The sequence below is a fragment of the Mauremys mutica genome, chromosome 24 (assembly GCF_020497125.1).
Source record: "Mauremys mutica isolate MM-2020 ecotype Southern chromosome 24, ASM2049712v1, whole genome shotgun sequence".
NCBI classification, from domain to species: domain Eukaryota; kingdom Metazoa; phylum Chordata; order Testudines; family Geoemydidae; genus Mauremys; species Mauremys mutica.
The window spans coordinates 7,202,136-7,223,376 of record NC_059095.1 but is presented as its reverse complement, the minus strand read 5'-3'; positions in this window follow the sequence as shown (position 1 = coordinate 7,223,376).

Here is a 21,241-nt window from a genome sequence, read left to right as displayed (position 1 = left end):
CCTTTCCAGCATTAACAGAAGGCAAATTAAATCTGAACTCAAAGTAGCCCTAGGCTTTAAAGTTCATAGTACAAACCATCACAGATGTCCAGAGTCAATGTTGTCACGGTTATGCCCCTAACTGGGCCACAATACTTGGATTAGGGCTAGGAGAGCCTTCCTTCCATGCCAGAACTGACCCCTAAGAGAAACAACCAGTCTGACCTGCTGGGCTCTGATTGGCTTCCACTGGCTCTTCTAGCTGCCGGAGGACCAACTCTCGCTGATTTTGCCTGCAGCTGATTATGGGAAAGGGAAGCCTCTCTAGGCAACCCCTGGAGGTCTGTCCTTGCTGGTCTTTCCTTCCAGAAGGACACCTTCTTAGGGCAGGGTGTGTCAAGGCCTAGAGAACATGCCCTATGAAGGAAGGCTGAAAGAACTGGCTTTGTTTAGTTTGGAAAAGAGAAGACTGAGAGGGGACATGATCGCAGTTTTCAGGTCTCTAAAAGGGTGTCATAAGGAGAAGGGAGAAAACTTGCTCATCTTAGCCTCTAAGGCTAGAACAAGAAGCAATGGGCTTAAACTGCATCAAGGGAGGTTTAGGTTGGACATTAGGAAAAAGTTCCTAACTGTCAGGGTGGTTAAACACTGGAATAAATTGTCTAGGGAGATTGTGGAATCTCCATCTCTGGAGATATTTAAGAGTAGGTTAGATAAATGTCTATCAGGGATGGTCTAGACAGTATTTGATCCTGCCATGAGGGCAGGGGACTGGACTCGATGACTTCTAGAGGTCCCTTCCAGTCCTAGAGTCTATGAAAGGCAGTGGTGGTGCCTCTGGCAATGGGCAGCACATGTCTGCTACACCCAGTCAGAGCCCACAATTCAGTAAAGCATTTTAGGCAAGTCCCTCTGTATTCACCAAAGCACATGCTTAACTTTAAGTAGATGCTTAAGAACCAGTCCATGCTTAAGTACTTTGCTCAATAAGGGTTGACTACTGAATCAGGGACTTACTGACACACTGAGGTGCACTTGCCAAGTTACACCTGCCTAGTAGGAAGAGTGAGGTTTGGAATAAGTGTGTAGCGAAGCATTTTGTTAGTGCTGAGGAGGATGCTAAGCCCACATCTCTCCAGGCATGTCCATTTTCCATCCACACATTGCCCCCTTAGTACCCTTCACGTGTGTGTGTGTGTAAGGGAGTGCGTCTGAGTCTTACATTTGCATTCAGTGTGGAGGCTATGATTCGTGTTCAGCCTTATTTCTACCCACCCTTAGCTTTTACTCACAACCCTGCTGGAGCACATCAACCGTGCACACCCATGCTGCGACTTAAAGCCAAAATGGAAAGGACCTGTCAATCAGTGCTCCGTCGGAAAAATCAGGGCCAGGTCTGACTTACCCTGGTGAAGCGCCATTGATTTTAGTGGAGAGACCCATGATTTACACCACTGGAAGGAGAATCCTGCCCAGGAGTGACCAGGGACAACATTATGGATCGCTGAGGACTGTGTGTGTCCTCTAGGCTGGCTCTGGGCACCCTCTGCATTAGTTTATTTGTGCCCTTACTTGTTGGAAACAGGGGCACTAGTACCAAGACCCCGAGGCATTTTCATTTTATCACCTGAGGAACCCTGTCGTAAAGCTGCAAACTGCCACACTTCAGCGAAAGAGAAGAATATTGATCGCTGAATGGCTCGATTTCCAAAACTGGAGAAGTAATGAAGAGGAAACAGTTTAACACAGAAGCACATCTTGAAAAAGATGGAGTTCCCCCGCTCCCATTTTATTATGAAGCCTGTGTTTAGTTAGTTCTGAAAATACTGAAGAATCAATAGCACCTGGACAGGACAGAGGAAGGACCGAGGCAGCAATCATGCTAAGAAGGGTTGCAAAAATATGCCAGGAGTGGATGCTAACTTTATAGGGCTCCAAATCAGACAGATAGGTAGAGAGACGATCATAAGATCACCTGGCATGTGGAAGCATTGGTCAAAATTTTCCAAGATGACTAGTGATTTGGGTAGTTCAGTTGCTATGTGCACAACTGGAAACCCCTTCAATTGACCTGATTTTCAGAAAGTGCTCAGCACCCAACCTCTGAAAATAAAGCCTCTTTAAGCTATCTCAATTTGGGAACCCATAAATGGAGACATCCTAAATCACTAGTCTCTTCTGAATATTCTGGCCACCTCTCTTGTTCTGAGGTGAAAAGTTTCTCACTTGATTTTGACATTTCCTAGTCCTAGCATAGCAGTAGCCAACTGGCCATTACTGGTGCTGTTTGAACCTCAATGCGCCTTGGATAATTTTTGGTTTTAAGTATTTGTATTTTATTAAAACAGAGTGGGAAGAGTGTAGGGAACAGGGAGCCCCGCTCCTAAAAGAGGTGGTTTCATGTAGAACCATAAGAGCTCCTCCCACTCTTTATAGATCTAGGTTACATGCACACACCACAAGGACAACAACCTACTTTAAAATAACACTGTCAAGGTTAAGCAGCAAAGAATCCTGTGGCACCTTATAGACTAACAGACGTTTTGCAGCATGAGTTTTCGTGGGCGAATACCCACTTCTTCGGATGCAAGTGGTGGAAATTTCCAGGGGCAGGTATATATAAGCAAGCAAGAAGCAAGCTAGAGATAACGAGGTTAGATCAATCAGGGAGGATGAGGCCCTGTTCTAGCAGTAGAGGTGTGAAAACCAAGGGAGGAGAAACTGGTTCTGTAATTGGCAAGCCATTCACAGTCTTTGTTTAATCCTGAGCTGATGGTGTCAAATTTGCAGATGAACTGGAGCTCAGCAGTTTCTCTTTGAAGTCTGGTCCTAAAGTTTTTTTGCTGCAGGATGGCCACCTTAAGATCTGCTACTGTGTGGCCAGGGAGGTTGAAGTGTTCTCCTACAGATTTTTGTATATTGCCATTCCTAATGTCTGATTTGTGTCCATTTATCCTTTTCCTTAGAGACTGTCCAGTTTGGCCGATGTACATAGCAGGGGGGCATTGCTGGCATATGATGGCATATATTACATTGGTGGATGTGCAGGTGAATGAACCGGTGATGGTGTGGCTGATGTGGTTAGGTCCTGTGATGGTGTTGCTGGTGTAGATATGTGGGCAGAGTTGGCATCGAGGTTTGTTGCATGGATTGGTTCCTGAGCTAGAGTTACTATGGTGCGGTGTGCAGTTGCTGGTGAGAATATGCTTCAGGTTGGCAGGTTGTCTGTGGGCGAGGACTGGCCTGCCACCCAAGGCCTGTGAAAGTGTGGGATCATTGTCCAGGATGGGTTGTAGATCCCTGATGATGCGTTGGAGGGGTTTTAGCTGGGGACTGTATGTGATGGCCAGTGGAGTCCTGTTGGTTTCTTTCTTGGGTTTGTCTTGCAGTAGGAGGCTTCTGGGTACACGTCTGGCTCTGCTGATCTGTTTCCTTATTTCCTCGTGTGGGTACTGTAGTCTTGAGAATGCTTGGTGGAGATTTTCTAGGTGTTGGTCTCTGTCTGCGGGGTTAGAGCAGATACAGTTGTACCTCAGTGCTTGGCTGTAGACAATGGATCTTGTGGTGTGTCCGGGATGGAAGCTGGAGGCATGAAGGTAGGCATAGCGGTCGGTAGGTTTTCGGTATAGGGTGGTGTTAATGTGACCATCACTTATTTGCACCGTGGTGTCTAGGAAGTGGACCTCCCGTGTAGATTGGTCCAGGCTGAGGTTGCGAAGTCAAGCACTCAAAAGCTAGGGCATGCCAGAATTAAGGTTGCCTGTGCAACCTTAATTAGGCCCCCTTGTGCATATACATTATGATACTGTCTTTAATTACGTGATCCCATACTGTTTTTTCCTCTACCTTTCTAAACCACTATACATCTGTATGGGAAAAATTTCCACTAATGATTTTGGGTCCTGATCTTCCTTTCACTTACATTCATTTTACATAAGTGTAGCTTCACTGACTTCACTGGAGTTCCTCTTATCTGGTATAAGTGAATCAGACCCTTGGAGTTTTATTTTTGAAGGAGATAAAAGTACTTCTTGTGTTCCGTAAAGTCTCAAACGCAGCCCTTAGAAAGTTCAGCATACTGAATGGCTCCTGCGTCATTGCACAAAATGTTGCTCTTTTGAGAAAAAGCAGGGAACTCTTGTCAGAAGGGTAAATATTACACGGTAAAGCATCTGTTGCTCTCTGAACTTTTGCTTGATCCTGTTGTGGGCATCTAGGATACTGACCAACTGTCAGCCTATATATGAGTTTGAACTGCTTCAGTGAAAACCAACAGGAAAATATTATTATTTAGCTCCTCAGGAGGTTGGGCAATATGTGAGAGATAAATAGAGCCACTCCACCATAGCATGGATACTAATGAGATCAAATCTCAGCCGCCATACTCAGCTTTATTTTGTTCTTACTCAGAACTTACTGCTTGGTCCCAGTTAGGTAATTGACTTGGGTGGCACTTAAGAACATGATTCAAGTTTGACAGTTTGCCTACCTGTCATCTAGCCATAACCCTTCCTAGCCTGTGGGCTCTATGGGGCAGAAATGCTGTTTTTCCCAGATGTACAGTGCTTGGAACAAGAGGCCCTGATCCCTTAATGAATTATGACTGTTATTAGTCATTTATTTTTATTGCGGTAGCAACTAAGAGCCTCAGTCATGGATCAGAACCCCATGGTGCTAGGTGCTGTACAAACACAGAGCAAAGAGAAATTCCTCCCGCAAACAGCTTAAAATCTAAGGCCAGGTGTACATGCCGTTTTCATATCAGTATAACTATGTAGGATAGGACGATCGCTAGTGTGGAATCAATTAAACTAGTATAAAGCTGCCTCATACTCATGGGGATTATTCCCCTTCCCTCTGAGAATTCTCTATGCTGTTATAAGCACATTTATACCAGTATAACTGCATCCACACTGGCAGGGTTGGATGTACCACTTTAATTATACTGCTATAGTTAGAAGGGTACAACATCTGTGTTTAGACAAGCCCTGAGTATATGACAAGAGACAACAGATGGCTGCAGATAGACAGAGGAGGGACAGAGCACAAGGAAACAATGAGATAAAACTGGTCAGCAAGACAGGCAGCGATCTCGGCACACCAGCTGCCTAGCCACTCGCGAGAGTTGTCAAGAATAAGGCCTCTAGGCAGTACCATAATAAAAATTATAAACAATCATAATAATAGTTGGGATCAATCCCAAGGCCTTTACTCAGTGCTTACTCAAGGCTTAACTCGGGCGAAAATTTCCACTGACTTCGATGCAAAATCACCTGAGTTCAAATAAAATCCCCCATTTCAGAAACTGTCTCCACACAGATCCAAGTTGGGTCAATGCCTGATTTTAAGGCTCTATAATGACAAATCCAGCATCTCAGTCCTTATTTATCAAATGACTGGAGGAGAGTTTTAGCAAGAGCATTTCTGATGGGCTCTTTTCACCCACCAACGTCACTAGATAGTCCTCCCTCCATTAGAACATCTGTTGATGATTGTACTTCAAACAGATCATACGCAACAAAAAGACAACCAATTGCCAGACGCCCTAGATTCAGAATACATTGCAACTTCAATGCCATCTGTGGCCATATAGACATAGCTATAGATATCTTTTGTGCAGTCAAGAGGTTGCCATTGCTACAGCCTTGAAAACGAATTGTGGGTGTGGAATCTGCTCTGGGTTTCTCAATAGAAGAAGAAATACAAACACACATCAGCGCTGTCATAGAGTGTGGAGGGACTGATATGATTAATAAGCTAGGAAGGCATGTTTACCTTGAAGCCTCGGCTTGCTTTATTTCAGCTCCAGAGAGGTGCTAGCCCTGCAGAGTACTTAGAATTGTGTCGGGAACTTTATCAATATGGTTTTAACTTAACGTTCTTATCTCTTTGGATATGGAAATAGGAACATTATAGGTGTAAGGATGTGTGTCTGAACGTACATACCATGGGTTCAACTAATTGTTGCACTGCACAAGTGTAGTCGTACATATTGCCGGTTGAAACATTTCTAACTCAACATTTTTTTGCTGGCAAATGCCAATTTGTCAAAACGGACACTGATTTTAGGAAAGGGTCGATTTCAACAGATCTCCCAGTTAAAAAAGTTTGGATTTGTTTTAATTGTCAACATGAGATGTTCTGACATTTTAAAAATGAAAATGTGAGTTCTTCCACTACAAAACAACTTTGTTTCAAAAAACTGTAGTTAATTTATGCTACAAAAAAGGTTAATGTATGTTTAAAAGGTCAAAATCAAAACAAATTATGTCATCGTTGTCTAAATTAATCCTTTTGCTTGACTCGATCCAAAACATTTTGGGGATTCTCAGTTCACAAAAACGTTCAACAGTTTGAGTTTTCATCCTGCTTTGGGGCAGGAAAGCTTTTCGCTATCTCAAAAATTCTCACGGGTCAGGAAAACCATTTCTTGCCTAGTTCTAGCCCCATGTCAGTGCCAGTCAGAATGGTGCCTTTTGCCCTGGAGTATATAGCTCAACAAGGGTCAAGGCAATGGAGCCCTGCCAAATCCCAAAGTCCTTACTCAGAGCGGGAAAACCCTCTAAGTGATTGAGTGGAATGTACTAGCATTGTGGGTGAGTGACTCTGCCCTCTAGTGGCTGGCAGACAGAGCAGCTAAGGGACCTGCTTCTGCAAACAAGTTAAGTCCTTTCTTCGTTCAGGTGGGAGAGGGTTGCGCGCTTGGCGATGAAGGAGTGGGGGTTTAGAGCCAGCTCTCCATGTGGGTGATTGTGATTTATATAGTGATTGGGTCAGATTCTCCATTGCCCTATATTTGTGTGGTCAGTTACACCCGTGTACGATGCTGCTACACCAGAACTGTAGTATTTTGCACTCCCTTTGCACTGGGGTAATTGACCACACAATGTCCAGGGCAACAGAGAACCTGGTCCATTGTGTCTCTTGTTTGTGTGACAAATTCATGCTTGCAATCACCCACAGCTCAGGCTGAATAACTGATCCAACAGAAGTTGCAAGTGCCCAGCGTCTCTCAGGATTTGGTCCAAAGGCAGGTTTGTCTGAGAAATACTGACTAGGGACTTTTGCCCAACATTACTGGCACTTGGCTTCAGTACTGGCTTCAGTTTGATACAGTAGAGACATTACCTTGTATGCAGAAGACAGTGACTCCCTAGCTTCGCCCCAATGGTGATGGAAGAAGCAGAACAGCGAGCTTTATTGATTATGGCTCAGAACTTTCCTAGGAGAGGGCTTGTGTGTAGAACCTCACTAAGGCTGTGGTGGATGGACCACAACCCACCAGCAGGGCTCCAAAGCCCCTTTTACAGCTGCTCCTGCAGGATGGACGAGTGGCTGCAACCCAGGTGCACCCTGTATGCAAGGAGTCAGTGGCCATATAATCAAGGACCCAGTGTCCAAATCCCCTGCCTGTCCCTGAACTTCCTCTTCCCAAGTTAATTTATGCAAAGGTGATGCAGCGTTCTCCCGAGGGCAGGGTATAAGATCTTGCTGCAATGCTTGAGCCACAGCCACCCACCTTCGCTGCACTGGAAACTGCCCAGTTCTGCTCTTCCATGGACCCTACATCCAGAGGTGAATACCACTCCTAATGCTGAATTCCATGCTGGGATCTTCACAGCCTCTCCCAAATCCCTATAACCCGGCATGTTCTTACGCAATAGTGCCTCTTGCAAAATGGGGCTGGCTTATTTTGTTCCACTCCCAAATGCCTCTCTTTGCTATATCTAGTTTCCTCACCCTCTGTCCAAGAGCCCTATTTCCCTTCTTGAATTTGTTACCCAGCCATTCAAAAATGTGTCATGTGGCAAACATCACAGTACCATTACTCTAGTTACTGTATCTCGTGCATCAGTGTTCTGGAGGGATGTATCATATTTTACAGCAATTTGCTCATTTGTCATGCAAGCAAATCTTTTGATCAGACATAGGAGAAATAGCAATTATTAATAATACCCATTTTGGTCTTGCTTGACCAGGGTTGTTTTTTTTGGGGGTGGGTAGGGGGAGTTAAAGGAGAAACTGATTCATTTACAATTCAACTCTCAAACATATTTTTAATTAGGAAGCTCAAATATCCTGATGCGCTATATTCTTGAAGGAAAAGGAGTTTGCCCTGGTGACCAATCAACACATCATTGTATACTTTGCGGCTGAGAGAGATGTGTGAAGGGAAAAGTAAAGTAAATAGAGCTTGTAAAAGCTTGTACATAGATGAGTGGTATATTGCTGTTCAAAATCTTATTAGCTTAATTCTCTGCTGCCCTTCACCTGGTGCAAATCATTTCCACTGGCACAATGACATGCAATGCGGGTGCAAAATGCAGGGCTGGTTGGACATTTTCCACCGTGATGTTTTTTCCTTTGAAAAATGCAGATTCATCAAAAGTGAAATGTTTCCTGAAAACACGTCGCCTGTGACAACAATGTGTTTTGAAATGAAAATGGAAAGAAAGCATTTCCAGGAGGTTGAAATATTCAATTTTGACCTTTTTGGAATGGAACGTTTCAATGTTCCGTTTTGAAGTGGCTCTTTGTTTTCATTTTTTTATTGTGTATGAAAATATAAAATGAAAAAAAGCCAAAAAAAGAACAAAACTTTTCGGTTTTGTCACAACAACGTGTTTCAATCCCCAATGTCCTGTGGGTCCTGCAAAGTGAGACGAAACTGTTTACAGGGGCGGGGTCAATCACATTGTGAAAATCAGCCAGGTGAAAATCAGACCCTATATCTACACCACACGGGTATCCCATTCTCAGTGAATTCCCTGAGTCCTGGCCCAACCTGCACTGGATTTGAGGTTAAAACTTGAGCTGGAGTCTCTAAGACAATCTCCTCGCTGATTGAGCCAATGTCCTGGTCAGGAACATGGAAGGGAGGTCCCCAGGATATTACATATGGAAACCTAGCTCTGGAAAATGGAAGAGACAGCCAGGTACTTACATATTACAGCGATGGACTCATATAAGGGAGCGGTTCTCAACCAGGGATCTGGGGCCACCGGGGGGGCCATGAGCAGGTTGCAGGGGCTCTGCCAAAATAAACCAGAGAGCAGAGCCGGCGTTAGACTCTCTGGGGCCTACGGGTGAAAGTTGAAGCCTGAGGCCCGCTGCCTGGGCCTGAACGCTGAAGCAATTTAGCTTCTCAGGGCTCCCTATGGTGTGGGGCCCCGGGCAATTACCCTGCTTGCTACAACCTAACGCCAGCCTTGGCTTTTAATCTACTGGATATGCAGAAAAAAAGTCGTGGCACGGGCGGGCCATGGAATTTTTGGAGGGGCCTCAGAAAGAAAATGGTTGAGAACCCCTTGCTTCAGAATTTTGGTTCTGGGTTCATGCTGAATCCTCCTTTGTTCTGAGCATCTTTTCCCACCTATTGTCATTGTAGCTATTAACCCATATGAGAACTACTGCAGAGAACACAAGTGTGGGTCAAATATGCTTCTGTGCAAAGAGCCGTGAGCTGCATGCCCAGCAGATAATGGTGATCAGGATTTCATGGCCAGGAGGGGAGGAAGGGAGAGAATGAATTCTCAGCTTAGTTCCATCTTTGGTATGTCTCGGGGCCAGGCAGATTGCTTCCCGTAGTTTTACATATGAAAAGCCTGAGCGTTGTCACTGCTGAGTTATGAAAAAGGCATTGATCTGTGCTCTGTGGTATTTGAATTCAGTTCTTAAATTAAAGCTAGGCAAAACAACACGTTAAAGAACAAGCACAGGGCCAGATCGATGGCGCCTCGCCGCTCTGGAGTCGAAAGGGCGCAAGTCAATCCATAAATTCCTTGTTGAGCTGGGACTGTCCTCACCCCCTCGCAGCTCTGCCCAGAACTCCCGCAACCTGGGAACTACAGGGGCATGGACCTTCCTGCCAGCCCTGATGCCCATGGCTCCTTCCCTCTCGCTCTCTGATGGTGCACAAGAGGTCCCAGCAACCCCATTTAAGGGGGGAGCGTGTTTCCCCAGCATGGATGTTAATATATTTTAGGCTGCACTGACATTTTGGCTTCTTTCTGTCGGGTATGGGGGAGGGTGAGGCCCCCCCCCGACATCCTCTCCAGCCACACATCCCAGATCCCCATACTCGGTGGAGGATTTTTGGCAGAATCCAGGTGTGGGGGACAGGCGCTGGAGGCTTAACATGGGACGGGGATGGGATTCAAGGAAGAAGCAGGGGGGAGCCCGGCTCCCCATCTTCTCTCTGACTTGGGTAAGCAGCGCTGTTCACAGCTCCTCCTCCTTAGCTGATACAATCAGATCATCAGCTTCCTGTAAATCCAGGCAGAAAGGACCCTTTACACGCTTCGAACTGCAGCCCAAAAATTGGGCCCCGTGGGGAAGTTTCTTAAATCCCACCACTGCATTGTTCTTCTGCTTGAGTACAGGTAGCCACAAGCAACACTTATCTCCACAGCTAATCCCTGGCCTGGGATCTTGTGGATCCCCATGATAATGCAGCATTCCTGCGACAGCTTCTCCGTTCTCCTGTGTTGTGCTGTCGTTTATACCCCTGTGCAAAGCAGCCGTAAAATACTGCCAGATCAGGCATTTGACACCTATTTTGCAGTCTGATTGCCCCAGTGGAAACAACAACAGGAGGCACAGAGACCAAATGCAAAATACAACAGGGAGGCAAATACCAGACTTATAAACTAGGGACTATTTCTTTGACCCAGAGCATTTACAACAAGGGGTCTCGCTTTTCATTGGGAATCTCTGGAACACTTGAAGGAAACTGAACATTCTGCTTTGTCCGCTCTCCTGCATTGCAAATAATCCTGTATCATGGGGGGGTGGAGAGGCGGAGAGACTGGTGTGTGTGTGCGTTTTCAACAGGTGACAATCTTGACATTATTTTCCCTGTTATCTCTCCTGGCAGCTGTTGGATACATAGAGATCATCCACCTAGACTGGGGGGTGGGGGATAAGTGGGGTTTTTATTTATTTTTAATTATGGAACTTTAGGACCAATATTTTTAGCAGTGACCTAGTGATTGTGTGCAGGGTGTGTGTGTGGGGTGTGTGTGTGGGTGTGTGCGCACGCTTTTGAGAGCCCAACCAGAGAAACCTTAAAATCACTCCTTACTTTTGAAAACCTTGGCCTTAGGTCCTGCCTATATAGGCAACTTTTTCAGTATTAGGTGTGCGTAGGGTGACCAGATGTCCTGATTTTGGGGTCTTTTTCTTATATAGGTTTCTATTACCCTCCCCCCCCACCCCGTCCCAATTTTTCACATTTGTTGTCTGGTCACCCTAGGTGTGCGTTTAAACTGCGGTCGTTCTATCCATAAAACCCCACCATGTAAACACACTTATTCTGGGCTAGTAAATGTGATGCTGTTGCAAGAGAGTCAGCCTTGGGTCAGATACCCAACTGGTGTAAATTGCCATACATTAAAGAGTCCTGTGGCACCTTATAGACTAACAGACGTTTTGGAGCATGAGCTTTGGTGGGTGAATACCCACTTCGTCGGATGCATGTAGTGGAAATTTCCAGGGGCAGGTATATATATGCAAGCAATTTCCACTACATGCATCCGACAAAGCGGGTATTCACCCACGAAAGCTCATGCTCCAAAACGTCTGTTAGTCTATAAGGTGCCGCAGGACTCTTTGCTGCTTTTACAGATCCAGACTAACGCGGCTACCCCTCTGAGACTTGCCATACATTGACTCTCATGGATTTGTGCTGATTTACACCAGCCAAGGATCTGGCCTAAGCCCTCTGTAATGCATAATAAGGGGGTTGCTTGTGCTGGTGTCCTTATATCTCCTTCCTGCATGGTGCTTCAGTCTTGTTCTAGGCCCCAAGGAATATTTTTCTAATAAGGGTCTGACCTGGAGCCCTTTGAACTCAATGGTTAAATCAGGCCCTAAATGCCCATCACTGCTACCACCGGTTCAGCTGCACCAGTGTTAGTAGAGGTGGGGTCCTAGTGTAGACAGGTCTCTGGCTCTTGCAGCCATTTCCATTCTCAATTCCATCTCAGTCTGACTCTGAGCCAGGGGAGAAGGTTGCAGCAGTGCAGGGTGGTAGCACAGGTGGAATCAGGGCTTGGTTTCTCCTAGAGGTGAATCCCCATCCTGGCACCAGCACACATTATAATACAAGGAAACACACTGTATCAGAAGGGCAGAGAGGAGATGGCCTATCATGCAAAACAGCTTTGAACGGAGGAGAAATAAGAGCAGGAAATTATATCTTTTAACCTTTCCTTCCCCTGCCCCCCTTTGCAAAGCTGGCAAAGGAATAAATTTATCTAGAATCATGCTGACGGGGAAGGAGGGGGAAGGAAAGTTAATAGAGATTCTAATGAAAACAGCATCAGCGGAAATGATGGCAAATTGGAGGGCTGCAATCCAGCCGCCACCCAGAGCTGCATGAATGCAAAGGACACATTGATATTGACAAAGAAAAATTAAAACCACCACCATGTTCAAACAAACGGCTAATTCGTGTTTGCTGTGGCTGTGCGGCGCCCTCGAGGATACATTGCTACGCACAACCCCCAGGCGGAAGCTCAAGGAAACCAGGCCTGGATCTCTGTGTTCTGTGTCGCCTCTTCCACTGAGAAAGAGTCACTGCAGAGCTTCTGTTGGGCTGTGGAATGGGAAACTCTCCAAATAATCTCGGGCTTCGTGAAGGATTTTAGCTACCGGGATCGGACCCTTCTTGGAAAAATTCCCTAGGCTATAGACAAAGACTGAGGCACAGAAGTGGAGGGAGATGGGAGGTAATTAGTAGTACAAGTTCTAGGGATCCAGACAGGCCTCAGGCCAGATGCTCAGCTCGTTTAGAGCCGCATAGCTCCAGCTGGCCCCTTCGGTGTCCCAGGCTGTTCAACCAGCGCTTTCATGGACATGCCACTCTTCGTACTGTGGCAGTGCAGAGATTGCCCTTTGCACCCGGCATACAGAGAGTGAGAGAGTCCCTGCCCTGCGGAGTTCACAGTTGAAATAGACACGCCAGACCATGGCAGGATCACTACTTCCCATTTTACAGATGGGAAACTGAGGCTCAGAGACTCAGGCCAAGATTTTCAAAGGTACCAAGTGATTTTGGAGGCCCTACAGGAGACGCCTTGAAAGGGCCTAGCGCCGGAACTGTGAAAATCAGCATCCCTGAAGGTGTTTTAAGGTAGGCACTCAAAACTGCTAGTGGCTTTTGAAAATTTTGGTCCAGGGTCACGTCTGGCAGAGCCTGAAATTGAAGCCAGCTCGTCTGACTCCCAGTCCAGCCCAGCCTCAACCACGAGACCATCTCTCCTCTCACAGCGAGTGTTGTTTGTTTTGTGTTGCATTGCACCTGGCGGTGCATTGAGCGTGAAAGCTTTTTGGGGGGGGCCGGGATCATTTGCTTAGCACAGTTTGTCTGTGGTACCCGTGGCACTATCAAAATGCTAAGATGCAATATACACAGGTAAAGAGGGCCAATGCAAAGACTTAAACCCCTGTAGCGGAGTTGTGTAGGGTGGGTGGGAACAGAAGGCCTGGCCACACAGGGCTCTGAGGAGCTGAACAGAACTAGACAGCTGATACGGTGTGCTTCCTAATCCATAACGAGATCCGTATTCGTACCAAATTCAGTGAAAAGGGAATTTCATTTGTTGCACAGAACAAAACAGAACACAAGCAAAGAATTGCCCCGAATGTCATTTTTCCCTTTCTCTGTCAATGGAGCACCTAATATACTGTCCAAAAAGTGCTGAGTTGTAAGATCCAGGCACGTGTTGTTTTATACGGGCAGAGTCCCGGATTTTCCAACCAGCTCAGCCTCGTATAGATTCTAATGGTAAATCCGCTCCTGCTAACTCGGGGCTACAGCATCTGCTCAAGCTCCTGGTGTGCAGGTGGCTGATAAGAATGCAAACGCAAGCCAAAGCCCTGCTGCTGCCAGCTGATCCCTATGGGTAAACCCTGGTCAATGGGACTCTGTGGGGCTGCACCCTCTGGGATCCAGTTGCTAGACTGGTTCGTAAGCTTGTGCATTAAGAGATAGATCCAACGCCTGCTGAAGTCAATGAGCGTCTCTCATTGACCTTGCGAACACCAAACTAGGCTCAGAGTCTTTCAGTAGCAAGAATAGCCCAAGTAACATCCCTCCCAGCAGCTGGTTGGGGCTGTGAAGCCAGATGGTTGGGAAGAATGACTTTTCCTGGCATTACACTTTAGCAACTCCCTAGGAATTCCCACGGGAGATAATGCTGACTCCGTGCCCTCCTCCGGAGTGCTGAATGTCCCCCTGATTTCAAGAGGAGTGGAGCAACTTGTAGGACGAGGAACAAGCCTGATCACAAAACTTTGCATTTATGTTGTCCCCTCCGTCTGCAGATCTCGGAGCCCTGATGGAAAGGAGACAGTGCAGCATGTAATGGCACAGCAGAAGTCTGGTACAGCAACTTATTTCAAAGTGATGAAAGGCAATGCTTTTTCACCCCCACAAAAATAACCCATGGAACTCACTGCTGCAGGATATTATTGAAGCCAGGAGCTTGGGAAGATTTAGAGAAAGGAATGGAGCTCTAAATGGCAAGTGATAACATCCACAGCTACATTAGACAGGCTGAAATATAAATGAAGGATAGAAACCCTCCTGCTTCAGGGCAGAAGCCAATCACTAACAGGGTTAGGAAGAAACTTTCAACTCAGGATAGATTATTCCATAGTTGTCCACGGGGGAGTAGGTTTCTTGCACCTTCCTCTCAAGCAATTGACGCTGGGCACAGGGACTGTCTGTGCTGCAATTAGAGGTGTGACTGCAGCACCTGTAGATAGATCAAAGCTAGCTCAGATATATCCAGCTCGAGTGACAATAGCAGTGAAGCCTGAGCAGCACAGGTGGAAGCATGGGCTAGCTGCTTGGGTACATACCCTGGGTTCCAGGCTCGTTTGTACAGTCAATGCTTCACTGTTATTGTGATTTGAGCTAACTAGATTAAAGCAAACTCGGGTATGTCTACACATGCGGCCGTCACACCTCTGATTGCCATGTGGACATACCCACTGGATACCTGTCTATATGCTACTGATCTGATCCTGTATGGCAATAACTGCATTCCTATGCCAGTAGGTTGCCCTGCTGCAATGATCTCCCAGGGACTGGTTTGATCGTTTTGCTGGTGTGGAAATTCTTTTGATTGTCCTGGTATTTTGACAGTATCATTGTGGGGAGCTGTGGGACTTCATTCTGGGTTACAGGGTGGGCACACATTAAACACATGAGAGACGCTCTGCTCCTGGAGAACATTGTCCAAGAACAATAGTTATTCTTCATGTTAGTTCAGTTACAGATCAAATAATCGGGAAAAAAAACCTCACAAGTGGCTGCAGCTACAAATTAACTTAACAAAACATTTTGAAAGTGTTGCAGGACTGGGGAGAATACAAATGCAGATCATGCTGGCGGCAGAGAAGTGCTAAGTGTTTGCGCTGGATTCTTACACAGCAACATTTTCTCAGCATCCGCTAACACAAAAAGCAGCTAAAGATGGGTAGAATATAACAACTCAGCCCAAGATGGGGGTATGCCATGATGGAAGCCTAGGGAAACCTGAATAGCTTTCTGCCCCTCTGATGTTTTTCAGCTGTGTCATTGGTACTTTGCCTTATCATGAACATTATGACCCGAATTCTGCCTTAGGAGGGAAAAAAAAGGGCTGAATTCTGCTCTTGGTTACATCAAAACAGCTCCCTCAGAGTCACCAGAGTCGCATCAGCGTAAATGACGGCAAAATTTGGCCCAGTATCACCATTCCATATCAGCAGAGGCAGAGACATTCTAGCCCCTTGCAAATGCTGCAAAATGTCCACGTCTGTTTTTAGCTTCCAGACAGGACAATGGCCATTGGGGATCAGATTCAGTTCCAGCACAGCTTCTGAGAAAATGGAGGTGGGGTGGACCCAGACAGTGCTGTTGTGCCTGATGCTGAAAGCAACTTGTTACATTTGTTGGGGAAATAGGAAATCATCTGATTTCTCTTCAGTTTCATTTCTGAGAGGGACATTTACATCGACAGCCATCAGCGTGATTTTTCCCCACAGTCGTCCAGCAGGACTGGAGTTTACCTGCTAATATGCAGCGAATACATTGAGAAAGTTTAGGCAGGGGAAGCTGAGCCTACATGAGAAATATCGAACACTCTAAATATGGAACGGCTGAGTGGGATGCTGTGAGCAGGCGCCTTTCCCAACCTGCTCTCCAAACGCAGGCCACACCATATGTAACAGAGTCCAACTCTTTACCAACAATAAGAGAGCAAAGTCCAGCTCAAGCTTTCTCTCCGATCTTAGCTGCTCCTAGGGCTCCTCCCTGCAGACTGCTCAGCCCACACCATAGATCCTCTCTCCCCAAAGAGCCACTCCCACCACCCCTTTCACCTCACTGAGTGAGCAAAAACCCACTAACTCTTTCTCAGAGGGAGTCACACCTGCTAATGGGATGGAGCATTTCAGGCAAATAAAGCCAGATGTATCATGTGCTATGCTCAGGGGAATTGCCTAGGAATGACAGGACTGTGCCCAGACCAGAAGGTATGCTCAGGGCATGGGAAAGATGGTAATAGGAATCTCCCTTGCATTGTGGTTGAAAAGGACCTAGGGGTTACGGTGGACGAAAAGCTGAATATGAGTCGACAGTGTGCCCTTGTTGCCAAGAAGGCTAATGGCATTTTGGGTTGTATAAGTAGGGGCATTTCCAGCAGATCGAGGGATGTGATCATTCCCCTCTACTCAGCACTGGTGAGGTCTCATCTGGAGTACTGTGTCCAGTTTTGGGCCCCACACTACAAGAAGGATGTGGATAAATTGGAGAGAGTCCAGCGGAGGGCAACACAAATGATTAGGGGGCTGGAGCACATGACTTATGAGGAGAGGCTGAGGGAACTGGGATTGTTTAGTCTGCAGAAGAGAAGAATGAGGGGGGATTTGATAGCTGCTTTCAACTACCTGAAAGGGGGTTCCAAAGAGGATGGATCTAGACTGTTCTCAGTGGTAGAAGATGACAGAACAAGGAGTAATGGTCTTAAGTTGCAGAGGGAGAGGTTTAGGCTGGATATTAGGAAAAACTTTTTCACTAGTAGGGTGGTGAAGAACTGGAATGGGTTACCTAGGGAGGTAGTGGAATCTCCTTCCTTAGAGGTTTTTAAGGTCAGGCTTGACAAAGCCCTGGCTGGGATGATTTAGTTGGGTTTGGTCCTGCTTTGAGCAGGGGGTGGGACTAGATACCTCCTGAGGTCCCTTCCAACCCTGAGATTCTATGATTCTATGAACCTGTCTTCCTGTGTTCTTGCTGTGCAAGGATTGGGGGGACAGCAGCTCCAGGAGTGGCACTAGAAACTCAACAGGGAAAGGGTGGGGCCATGACATAGTCTTCGCTAGCCAGTGAAGTTGGACTGGGACAGTGGGGAAGGGGACACGGTGCTTTGTAAAAGGGTGCTGTGTGCACTCCCCCACCACAAGATTTTCTCGTAGGCCCATTAACGTTGCATTGTTTAAGATAAAGCCAGAAGGTAAGAAGGCGTTATGCTGCGTGTGTGTTTCGTTGCAAGGTGTGCTTGTTGCATGTGCATCTCCTAAGCATGACTGTGGTTCTTTCAGTCTAGTGCCCCCTTCAGTTGTTTTGATGCCACAACAGTCTGTCATTGTACATGGCCTACCCCTCTGGCCAGGTCACTGCTCCGTCCATTTCCCTTCAGGGGATTAACAGAAAAAACCTACCCAGAAAATAGGAAACTCAAACTTTTATGGTCTGCAGACCTATCTCCCAACCTTTATCTGGCACTTACCATTTTTGGCTTCTTTTACTCTTGATGCCTGTGCTTGGTCTGGGGGAGAGGTAGGGGAACCCAGGGCCCCCCTCTCCTCTGGGTTCCAGCCGAGGGACCCTGTGTAGGCAGGTAGGGACTGCTCCTTCAGTCCCTCCACCATGTTCCCTGAGCTGCTCCTTCCTTTGTCCAACTTGTCAGCATCTTTCCCCAGGTCTCTGGATTCTACTATCCCCACGTGAGATCTATGGCTCCTCACCACTTCTTTTTTGTCAGCCTGAACACTAGTACCTGCTCAAAGCACTCCCGGCAGCCGGGCTGTGAGAGCGATTCTTGTGTCTCTTGCCTGGGACTAGTCAGTCTTTCCCTCCGCTGAGAAGGAGTTTCATCTCCTCAGCCCTCTTCCTGGAGCTGGACTGGTTCTTGCTTTAGGGTAGACTGTCCGATCCGTTCTTTAAACAGGAGTTCTCCTCATCCCTCTCTCTGGAGCTAGGATTCCCTCTCAGGCCTCTTTGCTGTAGGCTACTCACTCTTATCCTGTTTCGAGCAGGAGTTCCCCCTCCAACCTCTTCCTGGAGCTGGGATTGTGACTTATGTCAGCTGCCAGGCTTTTGCCATTTCCCTTCAACTAAACACCCTTTCAGATTAGCCTTCCCCTACGCAGGGTTGACCAGGCCAGCTTTCTCCCACCACTGTCTGCCAGCTCTGAGGAGAGAGGCAGTCTTTTTGCTGATTCCCTTCTCCCAACTCCTTCCCAGTTGGTTGGGTGAGAGGGGAGCCTGGCCTCCCCCTCTCTGCAAGGTTTCAGTCCCTTAAATGTACAGTGCTTCCCCAAGCGCTCTTCATTCCCCGGATCCTTAGGCCTCTCTGTGTGTCTCTGGACCTTGCTGAGCTCTTGAAGTCCATGCCAGGTGGCTGGGGTAGCTGACCACTAGGTGCCACTGTCCTTGATGGTAGACTACTATCACTACAAGGGCCCTGAAGCGCTTCCTTCTTTGTACTGTGCTGCCATTGGCTGCCTGACACGCCAAACCTGAGCCTTCCTTAGGGCAAGAAAAGCCAGGAAGTGTGGCCTTAGTTCCATGGACCCAAGGACGTAATCTGGATTTCCACTGGAACTAGGAGCAGATCCTTTGTACATCCATCCCGCCTATGACCCCATGGGCAGTGAACCTGCCACCAGCACCATCTCAGATGTTAGCAGGGAAGGGAGGTGGAAACAGTGCTAGGAGTCTCTCTGTTTGGTCTATTTACCTTGTCTCTATCCATCCATCTTCCCCAATGTCTCCCTCTTTCCTCGGTCCGTCTGTCTTCTCTCTGCCCATTTCCTGTTGATCTCTATGCCCATACCACTCTCTCTCCCTAGCTGTTTCTTCTTTGGTGTCCCTCTCCCACTATTTAGTGACGGCTTCCTCTGTCTCTCTTTCCCTTCCTCACTCAGAGCCCACGCATTTCCAGGGCCTGAGCCTGTGCTGTGCGTAACCCCTCCAGCCATGTGCTAAGACTTCCCTCCGCATCTGTGGCTCAAGGCCCTCAGCTACATGTAGGGCCGAACTCCTCAGAAGTTCTCCCAGCCTCAGTTTTCTTCTGAAGCCTTTGGCATCGACCATTTGCCCTTCACCTCTCCTTTGTGCGGGGCTGACTCGTGGGCAGGAGCCCTGAGTGCTGCGCAGAGACGGCGAACAATGAGGTCGCTCTGCCGCGTGGGGCAAGCGCTCTCGGAATAAGCTGCCAGGGCAGGAGTTTTCTGCATTACTCTTATTATGATTATTCTAATCATGCCTTGCTGTCCGGCATAGGCAGCAGCAGAGTCTTTTTGTCTGAATGAAACAAGAACAAAACTGGCTGGAATAGCTGGGTGAGATTAGTCATTAGTCATTTCACCTTCTGGAGTGGCTGCTAATTGAGCCACTAAAATACTCCTGGCACCTAGTAGCTGACTCACTCCCCGCATCAGCACTTAAGCACCCAAAGCTAACAGGCCTGTCTTTATGGGTGTCACTCATCCATTCCCCCTCACTCGGCTTTGTTCTCGCAGGTCCTGGCAGCAAAAAAGAGGAAGAGACAGATAGGCTCATAATGCCAAATGGGCCATGTCAGTAACATCTCAGCACGGCAAGATCCTAACTGGGGCTGCTGAACCAGAGAAACAGGAGAGAAAGAGAAACTTTGTGTTTGTTATGCCAGGTGGGGGCTCGCCAGTGAAGTTAGCAGGAAGGAGCTGCTGAGGAACCTCCTTGAATCGGGCCCATTGACTTTGCTTAAGCGAGGATGGAGGATCTGGCCCAAAGGAAAGTAGTTAACGCACCTGTCTTTGCTTTTCCTCAGTGAGGGGGATGGCAGCCCATCAGTCTTAGGTCCTTCTCTGGCTCCTATTACCCTTGCACCAGCGTGCTCCTGACAATTAATGCATGTATCCTTCCTGCGCTCATGTGAAGTAGGGAAATGCCATTGTGCTGTCTGTGAACGGAGAGATTAGGGCCCAGTCCCTCAGAGGTGTTGAGACTCCTAATTTCCATTGACTGAGGTTAGGAGCTTAAACACCTTTGAGGGTCTGGGCCTAAATGACCTGGCAAAGGTCACGCGGTTTACATTTGTGGTAGAGAAGGGAGTCAAACCAAGGTCTTCTAGAGGGCCAGGCTAGCACCCTAACCACTGGGCCAAGCTTCCCCCCAACTAGTTGCATTGCCCGAAGTCCAGCCATGAAGCATCAACCACTAGAAGGACCTTTCCTTTAGGGGTCACATCAGTTCTCAGGTTGAATCCTCCTTTGATGCCAGCACTGCTCATCTTATAACATGCTACCACAGACAGACAGAGGATTTTTTTTTATTCCTAGGAACCATTCCTGCTTAGCAGCTCCAGCTCTCTTGCAAGACATCAGAGTGGCCTCTCCAAGGCCTCCATATTCCCCTTGGACAACTGTGAAACACTAGAGCCCAGGCCATAGGTTCTCAACCTGGGGGGTTGACAGTAGACGTCAGGGTACCATAGCCACCTGGTCCTTATTGCTGAACGATCTTGCCTCCTGGATTAGTCTGCAGGAATTCTGCATCCATAAGGCTGGAACAGAGTCTGTGATCCAGGCAAAGTGCAAACTTTGCTGCTCTGTCAGAATCTCTGTCTCTCTTTCTCTGCATCCCAGTCATTACACTGGTGGGTTGTGTGTGCAATTGAAGTCAATGGGTGTTGCACCTGCTTAAGCCAATGCAGGATTTGGGCCATATATAAATTGAAACACACTAAGCTGCAGTGAAATATATGACAACAAAACTGGAGAGACCTTGGGCCAGATCCTGTTGCTCTGACATCCAGCATTGTAAATCTGGAGCCACTCCACGGAAATCAATGTCCCAGAGATCAGAATCTGGCCCTTTACCTCCACTGGGATCAGGTGATGCCATCAGAACTGGAGAAAGTAATGGTGAAAAACAAAAGCTCTTACACAGTGTGAACTTCTGAAGGGGGCAGATAATGAGGCAGAACCCGTCATCTGCAGAGAG